The following is a 10,000-nucleotide window of genomic DNA, read 5'->3' as shown; positions in this document are numbered from 1 at the left end:
AGGCAAGCACACATACGTATATATATAAAGAGAGAGATACAACCTGGCACACGCACGCATGGGTTGGTGGGAAGAGGAGAGGGAAAAGCTCACTGAATTATTATTATTATTATTATTATTTCACAGTGCTGAATCTAGAAAAATGCACATTTGGCGCGGTGGAGACATCTCGGTATTTTCTCAGCATGCTTGTTTACCAAGTTTTCGTTACTTAACAGAATGCACAAGGCTTCCTCAAAGCATAAGTCACATACGCCGGATAGCGTATTATATGGGTGCGCATGTTTTATTATTGCCCATTTTATTTCGTATTTTAGTTTCCTTCTTTGAATCTCTATATTAGGTCCGCTAGTGACGTTGCGTGTCGCTGCTTATCTTTCGGAATGAGGAGATATGGTTGCGATAACGGACCATGAAATGGTTTCCGGAGGCTCCTATGTATGCGTATTTGTGTTATGGTGTGGTAATTGTGAATTTGTATATGATGCTTTTTAGTATGCTTTTGTTCCTAAGCGAACTCAAACACGTCAGATACCCAAAAGCTCAATGTAAATCTGAAGGTGGACGAGCTTTATTCTGTGCTCTCTACAACGCGCGCGCGTGTGTGCGTCTTTGATCTTTTTTCAGTCATTAGACTGCGGCAATGCTGGAGCACCGCCCTGAAAACGTTTTAGTCGAATTATCGACTCCAGTACTTATTTTCAAAGCTTGGTACTTATTCTATCGGTCACTTTTGCCGAACTGATAAGTTACAGGGACGTAAACGCACCAGTACAGATTGTCAAGCGGTGGTGGAGGACAATTACAGACACAAAAACACACACACACGCACACATTTATGTATATATGTATGCATGTATGTATGTATGTATTTATGTATGTATGTATGTATTTATGTATGTAAGTATATATATACACACACACACACACATACATATACGATGGGCTTCTTTCAGTTTCCGTCTATCAAATCCATACTGAAGGCTTTGGTCAGCCCGAGGCTCTAGTAGAAAATACTTGTTCAAGGTGCCACGGAATAAAATTGAATTTGGACAAGCTTCTTACCACACAACCACACGCACACATGAGAAGGGTATGTAAAGCCGTTTCATTTTATTGTTTTAAAGTTGTTTTTTTTTTTAAATTAACAACAGAAGTTAATGATGAGTCTATAGTGAAAAGAATTATTGAGTCTACTGAAATTTCAAAGGGAAAGATTTAGTTGACTACATCGACCCCAGTGCTGGACTAGGACTTATTTTATAGACCTCGAAAGGATGAAAAGCAAAGACGACCTCGGCGGAACTTAAACCCGGTAAAAATTCTGCCAGCTCGTCGCCTTTAGTAGAGTTAATAATAAAGTAAAAATTTATTATAAAATTAACTAATAAGTATCTTCCACTCTGCAATTGCTCGTTTCAACACACGATCTCAGATCAAAATACTTGCCTGCCATAAAAACACTAAGGACATAAAAACATACAAAGGACAACAAAACATAACATTACACCTCATCTCAAAACACTACTGTATATATCAACTCAAAACCCTAGAAACAATGAGGTATACAACACTATTGTGCAAAATCTTCCTTTACTAACTAGAGACCAAAAAATTATCAATGTCCTGAAAACACATAAATTCATCAAATGCAAAAAGCAACGCAAATCACTAAAGAGACTTCTAACAAATGCGAAGGTTTACGCAACAACCACGAAACCAACGGTTAAAAAATGTTGACGCCCAAACTGGGAAACATGCCCCAACCTAAGTGAAGGCTCTGATTTCCTTTTCAAAGAAAGAGAGACGTTCACAATTAAAACCAGTTTCGCATGTGTCTCTGAATATCTAATTTATGTAATAACCTGCTCGGATTGTGGACAAAACTATATAGGACAGGAGAGTATGACATTGAGATGGAGAACCACTCTGCATAAAGAGCAGATCCGATTCCCACAATATAGACAGATTCCTATAAGTGAACACATAGGGAGATGTGCAGGTAGCATCAAACCAAATTTCAGTTTCCCCATCTACCAGTGCAAACATACGATTCCTATACAAGAACGTTTAAATAAAGAAAATTTATTCATCAAAAACTGCAGAACACGTCTAAATATGCACGCATGACCAACTTTGATCTCTCTATATATTTCAATTCACGATTACATACCCATCACTGTACATATTTCTCCCCACTACTCTAGCTTTTGAATTTTTGTGTCTATATACCCCCCCCCTCCCGCCATCGAAAGATGAACAATTATCTCCCTTATCTTCAATAATAACGATCACCAATTATTCCCCCTTAAATTTTTCTACTTATTGAATCATTCATTCATAAACTCCACACACAACATGGGCAAAACACTTTTCTTAAGAAAATACGTAATTAAAATAATTTTAATGTCATGATTAGCGAAAATGAAACCGGTCAACAAACACAATATAAAATATATTTTAAAATATATTAAAACTATGTAAAGTATGTGCATTTTCCTCCTTTAATTTCTTATATATATAACAACTCATCACGTGGGGATAACCGAAATTCCTCCCTTTCTGTTACAGTGTGTGCGTGTGTGTGTGTGTGTGTGTGTGTGTGTTGTTTATTTATGCATTAAGGCTACCATTCTTTCATAAAAATTGTTCAGATATTGGGATATTTTCTTAATAGGAAGCCAATGGTAGCCTTTACACGCAAATAAAGAACTTTTATCCACCAGTACAGTGTTGAGCACTCATTATCATTGTTCGACATTTACTTATATGAAGATAGATAGATAGATAGATAGATAGATAGATAGATAGATAGATAGATAGATAGATAGATAGATAGAGAGAGAGAGAGAGAGAGGGACGGAGAGAGAGAGAGAGAGATAAATAGATAGATAGATAGATAGATAGATAGATAGATAGATAGATAGATAGATAGATAGATAGATAGATAGATAGATAGATAGATAGATAGAATTTCGTGAATAGATATACATACATGTGTGTGAGAAGGCGCATATGTGTGTGTGAAGGCGCATATGTGTGTGTGAAGGCGCATATGTGTGTGTGCGTGTGTGTGAGAGAAAGAAGTGGGGTAAATATCGTAAAAAATATTTGAAAATAATTTAAGGTAACTTGCAAGTAATTTTGTAAAATGGTAGTAAAAAACTCTAGAGAAGGCTGTACAGAAGTTCTTCTGAGAAGAACCCACCTCCTACCTCATGCAAGTATTTTAGCCCTTAATTCTTTACACTCTAAGAGGACCGAGCCACATCAAGGTCATGACTCTTAGATACCCTTCTGCTACCACACGTTGTGCTATTGTTTGCATTACAATCTGCATTTTCCTGGATGGTCGTTTCCCAGAGTCAAAGTAACTTGAACATCGTAATCACCTTGATTTGTAACAGCAGTTGAACGTTAGGTGAATTATGCCTTCACTTTCATTTTTCCTTAACCAGATTTGGTAAGAGCTCTTCTTAAATTAGTTTCAAATATTTTTTACGATACTTAGTTATTTCTAAAAATTTCACGCAAACGAAAAAAAGTTAATAGTCTTACGTACAGCACACAGGTAAGCATATAGCACATTTACGAAACATAACAGTTTGGCACATATATATATATATATATATATATATCAGACTTAAACGAAACTTAAACTTTAAATTATATGGGTTGCTAAAGTTATAAATGAAAATTTTATTTGATTACGTTCTGAAATTAACTTGCCTATAAAATTTATATAACATATTACAAGCATTCACAGACTTACACACATTCACATACAAAATATACTGTCAAATATACGCACACATATCCCAAAACGATATAACTAAAGAACGAACCCTCAACTCACATTAAATATATAAAAAATACATTTCTCCCCTTTCCTTTTATATAGTTTTTTTAATACGCTAAAACTTTTAATCATTATTATTAAATATGTATATATCATATACTATACATATATATTTTGATTATATACATATCTGTCTCAACCACATGGGGTTTACACAACGTAAACTATTCAGATGATCAGAGTAAAGTTTAGTAAACAAATGGACATAGACAGACAGACAAACAGACAGACAGACAGACATACAGAGAGACAGACAGACAGACAGACAGACAGACAGATAGATAGATAGATAGATAGATAGATAGATAGATAGATAGATAGATAGATAGATAGATAGATAGATAACTTTCTTTTATTAGCCACACAGGGCTGAATACAGAGGGGACAAATACAAATGCAGAGCTTTTCTTTTCGAGGGTGGAAAAAAATAAAAAAATGTAAGATTGCGATCAAAAGGGATCGAGAGGAGGAAAAAAAAAGGAAAAAAAAGGAAATCGTGTATCACAGAAATAATGATGTAAACATTGATATAACAAGATTGGGTTCATCCGTGGGAAGAAAAGCCTACAGAAAAGACCACGGGAACCCCAGTCAGGGAGGAAATAACCACATGAGATCAAAAATGCTCTCTTTCTTTCTTTTTTACGATCTACAGGATCATGCTCAAAATGGTTTCGTTACTAGCACGCACCATCTTTGCAACATTCACCCATCTTTTTTTGAATCTTTCGCGAGACAAAACTTCCCTCTCCATTCTCACCTTCCTTTTCAAGTGGTACTTGAAAAAGTTGATGAGCGATTGGCCAGAGAGGTAAGTGTTGTCTCTAATCCTTTCGCTCGAGTCCACCACACACATTCTTTCACCATGGCCACCAGTACGATGAAAACTGCCTTGCCTTCCGGTTGAGGGAAGGGGGCGGAGCAATTCTCACGATAGACTCGGCCGATAGGCGGATTCGTCCCACACGTGACAGCAGCCGTTCGGCATAAGCCCACAGGTCGGAAATGGTTGGACATTGCACGAGTGCGTGCAGAACGGTTTCGTCGCTCTGACCGCATCTCGGGCAAGTCGGTCCAGTGTGTCTGGAACCGTGTCTGTAGAGCTTATCCCGAACAGGTAATGCTTCTCGATAGCAAGCCAGGCCAGGGATCTTTGGTGATTGTTCATAGGTCCCGGCCCGAAAGTTGTCCTGAACAGGCGGGTCAGGTGTTCCTCGTCGACGCCCAGACTCTGCCCGAGTTCGTCGTCGCACCTCCCCTCCACTAATCCTCTATAGAATGCCTTTGTTGTGATGGAGTCGCACAAGTTCGATCCCGGACGGCAGAGTTGCTTGAGAGCAACGCGACACTCGCGGTGCCATTCGCCTAGCCTCGGTCTCTGCTTGATCCATGACTGTAGTTCGTCCAAGGAGACGAGCTGCGGGAAAGCGCGCCGCACAAAAGGCGACCACCCCTGTTCACCGTTGTCTATGAAGCGCCGGAGATGTCGCAGTCTCAGCGCATGTCTGCGCATCATCAACCACGGCATGCCCAGCCCTCCATTTAGCGGGTGTTGGCAGCAAATGGATCGCCTAACCATCGGAACGTTTCCCTTCACAAGAAGCGGAGAGTATGCGTTCCAGTTTGGTGATGGTAGGGTCGGGACAAGGCACGACGGTCAGACGATACTCGATGACGGATGCGATGTACGCGTTCGCCACCTCCGCCCGACCTTTTAGGGATAGCTTTCTCTCAGTCCATTTCTGGGTGAGAGTAGCCACCCTAGTCGTTATCTCGCCCCAGTTCTTCTCCATTTGGAGGTCCGGACCGAACCAGACCCCGAGCAATTTAACGGTCCGTCCGTCCAGCGTCCCACGATGGAGACGCTGTTGGACGGCATGGGCTTGCTTCTCCAGGTGCCGAGCCGCAAGCCCACTGACTTTTCCCGGTTAATTTTTGCTCCCGTTACCGCTTCGTATTCTTTCAGTGTCTCGCCGACCAGCTCGATGTGCTCGTAGCTCGACACTATGACGGTGACGTCATCCGCGTATGCAGACACGCTCCTCCCGCATCCCAGCTCTCGTGGGATGCCCCTCAGCGTCGCCAGTTTCCGCAGTAGTGGCTCAAGAGTCAGTACATACAGCAGCGATGAGAGGGGGCATCCCTGACGAACCGAACGCATGATGTTAAAAGGTCTGGATAGATGACCATTTACGCGAACTACTGAGCGGATGCCGCTGTATAATGCAGCGATCCAACCGCGGAAAACTGGACCGAAACCAGCCGCTTTGAGGACAGCCTCCAAGTAGTGATGGTCTACCCTATCGAAGGCTTTTGATTGATCCAAATTGATCAGCGCCCCACCCATGCCAGGATTTTTAACTACCCTGTCTATGATGTAGCGCATCAGATGGAGGTTGTCATGAATACTTCTACCCGGCACGGCGCATGTTTGCGCCTTGTCGATTAGTTTCTTGATGACAAGCGCCAACCTCTCGGCTAACACCTTGGCCAAAATTTTCAAATCTGCGTTGAGCAGAGTGATGGGCCTGAAATTATCTATGACGTCCCCCTTGTTTGGGTCTTTCTTGATCAGTGCCACTGCTCCTCGCTTTAAAGCAGGAATACTCCCGTTCTGCTGCCAGTTGCAGTAGACAGCTGCCAAGACGCCTCCAAACAAGTCTGGCATATGAAAATAAAATTCGTAGGGCAGACCATCCAAGCCTGGTGACTTGTCTCTCGCGCAGCCTACCATCGCATCCTGTACGTCCGCAGCTGTGATAGGCTTTTCACAAGACTCCACCTCCCTTGCTGGGAGTCGTGGCAAGGCATGCAGGTAGGCACTAAAGTCCACTCTGCTTTCTGACTCACCACTTGTCCCAAACAGTTGGGTGAAGTGTTGTTGAAAAACCCCACACATCCTTTTAGGCTCGAGCAATTCGCGCCCCTGTTCATCTATAAGAGACTTGGGGTGGCTCTGTTGCCTCGTTGCGTCTCTACCACTCGGGCCTCTTGGGCGGCTCCAACTCCTTCGTTCCTCAGAGCACGCATCCTAGCTCTGACAACGCATCCCTCGTGTTTGGCGTTGAGGTGTTGGTCGAGGGCCAATCTCGCCGCCAGCACGTTGGACGCGATGCCAGTTCTAAGTGCCTCTTCTAAAACCTTAACTAATTCTCCCTCTATTCTATTTCGGTCTAATGCTAGGGCTCTACTGTATCTGACTGATTCTGCTTTAATCGCTTTTTTTAGGGCATACCACCATCTGTTGTTGATGATGGTACCCGTCAAAGCTCTCTTAACTAATGTGCTGATCCGGTCCCTGTAAACCTGTCGTGCTGTAAAAGACGCGTTCAGTTTCCAGTAACCAGGACCCTGCCTATGTGTCTTATCTAAGTCAAGTGTACAAGTCACAAACTTGTGATCTGTGTAACTGACTATATGAAATTGTGGACAACCTACACTATTTTTATCTATTGTCCTACAGAATACTCTATCTAAGTATGATCTGGACGACCCGATGCGGTTACTCCATGTCCACATTGGCACATTCGGGTGGTCCAGTCGGTACCTGTCAGACAGTTGGAAACGTCTGAGCAGGTCTTTGAGGCATTTGCATCCCCTTCTATTGCTATCTCTGCCCACGTAGTCTAGATGCGTGTCCAGGGTGGCATTCCAATCCCCCACTAAAAGTAAAGGACGAGACGTTCCCATGAAAGACTCTAGACGTCGAAAGAAATCTGGTCGGCCTGTTAAGGACGGAGCATAAACTGCTATCAGTCGAAAAGCACACTCATTGCTGCCATCGACATCCAAAACGACCAGCCTACCCCCCGGGTCTAGGAAATTTGCTCTTACTTTGAGATCCAGACTCTTCCGGATAAGCACCGCGGTGCCACCTCCGCCCATTCTCGGTAGACACGGAGAAAAATAAATGTTGAAATGTGTACCGAAAATGTGCTGGAGTGCCCGCAAGCTGTGGAGTCTGGTCTCACTGATGGCTATGATATTCAGATTTAGTGACTTGATGTCATTTAACAGGTAGCCTTGTTTCCAAGGCGACCCCAAGCCACGTACATTTATACTACCTATTCTGAGCATGTTCCGATAAAAGTGCAAAAAAGGAAAAGGAGAGAGAAAAGGTTACTTGTTTTTCGAAAGTTCTTTGTCTTTCACCTCACGGTCTTCTTCTATGAGGCTTTTATACAGTTTTTTCGATGAGTACTTTTGAAATCTCCCTACTGCATCAGGGTAAAGAGATTTCAGGGTGCTGTATGTGTTCTGTGTCACGTGTATTATTTTAATGTGTTGTGGTGGTGTTGTGTGTGGGTGGTTACTTGTTTTTATGTCGTTTTCAGTAATGTTAGTGTTTGACCTAATGTGTTCCATTAGGTCGTGGTTGTTTGTGTTTATGGCTGTCAACATTTTTGGGGGGTTTGATGATGGTGTGTTTGTGTTGATATGTGTGTTTTCTGTGGATGTTTTTGTTTCGGGAGTGGTGTATCTTCCCGCTTTGTTTGTTATTTTTTCTTTTCTTTTTTTCCCCTTTTTCTTCTCCCCCCTGTGGCTATTTGCCAATCTTCCGTGTCTTCTTCGTCTAATGACAAATCAGACGAATCGGAGTCTGGAAGAGGGAAAATATTGGGGTCTATTGTCGACTGTGTTGGTTTTGTTGTTGGTGTTGGTTGGTGAGCGTTTGGTTGTGGTGTATGCGGTTTTGGAGGTGGGGTTTGGGTATTTTGTGTTTGAGTGATTGTAGGTATTGTTGTGTTGTTTAGGGTCTCAATTTTGTGGAGATTTGGAGTTGTAATTGTTTCTTCATTTTTGCTGGGTGTCTTTTTGGCAGATGTCCTTGGTTTGGGAGTTGGTATATTCTTGGTTGTTGTTGTTGGTGATGCTGCTTCTGTTCTTGGTGCTGCAGTTGGTGTGGTTGTTTGTTTGGTGAGGTTTGTTCCTGCAAAAAGTGGTGTAGGTAGTAAACCTTGTTTATTTGTTTTTGTTTCCGGCTGCTGTTGTTGTTGCTGTTGTTTTCTTGCGGCAGATTTGCAGTCTTTTTTTAGGTGTTGCTCACTGCCGCATATGTAGCAACGTGGTCTTCTGCCATCGACGACCACATATAACTTGTGGTCGTCTGATACACATATCTGGGTGGGTATTTTTTTTATATCTTCATGATGTATATGTAGAAGAAATTCTACTTTTTTTCCCACCCAGTTTTTATGCTCTGTGACTGTGGTTTCCAAAATAGCATAATTCGTCATTTTTACGCATAAGGCCTTTACAAGCCATAGATTATTGGCTATTTTGGGGACATTGTTTAGAGTGATCTAAGTCACTTTCTGTCCCCGATAGCTTGGTGTAAGTTGGAGTTCATCTGAGTGAAGAGTTAGCGTTGAGAAATGTCTAGCTAACTCTTCGGTGTAGAAAACAACTTGTATGTGGGCAAATTTGTTCCACCAGGTTACATATTCTTTGTGATTCCAGATGGGTTTCAAGCACTTCTCTATTTTGCTTGTGTTAGCCTTCTCTGGGATTTTTGTTTTTTTGTTAACTATTTTATAAATGATTGTTCGTCTTTTTTCATTTTCCAAAATGTCTTCTGGTATGTTTATTTTTACTATACCATCTGATTCTGTTATTTTAATGTTCGTGTCCTGTATTTGTTGAGCCGTAAAATATATTGTTGTTTTTTTTTCTTTAATCGCCTCAGCGAAATTTGTTGTTGTTTTGTTATTGTTGTTGCTTGTGGTGATGTTGTTGTTGGCTGCAGTTTGTAAAATTGGTGTGTTTGGTTCGATTGTGCAAGTAGGAAGGGGTGGAAAATTGCCTGCGTACTTTAGTCCTGCACTAGCGCAAATTTCGACATTTCGTTTGCTTGTCGTCGTTATTTTCTTACTTGTTGGTGATGGAGTGAGCAGTGGTTGAGGGGAATTGTCGTCGTCGTTGTTGTTGTTGTTGTTGTTGTTGTTGTTGTCGTCGTCGTCGTCGTCGTTCTTGGTGACGGCGGTGGTGTTTGTAGTATTAGTAGCATTGACGGCACGGTCTTTGGTGGCGGTGATGGTGATGTTGGTATTGTTATTGGTGGCGATGTCTTTAGTAGGGATAGCAGTTTTAGTAGCAGATTCTGCCATGGTGTTGGTGGTGGTGGACTCACTGATGGTGTTG

The sequence above is a fragment of the Octopus sinensis genome, linkage group LG3 (assembly GCF_006345805.1).
Source record: "Octopus sinensis linkage group LG3, ASM634580v1, whole genome shotgun sequence".
NCBI classification, from domain to species: domain Eukaryota; kingdom Metazoa; phylum Mollusca; class Cephalopoda; order Octopoda; family Octopodidae; genus Octopus; species Octopus sinensis.
This window is presented reverse-complemented; position numbering follows the sequence as displayed.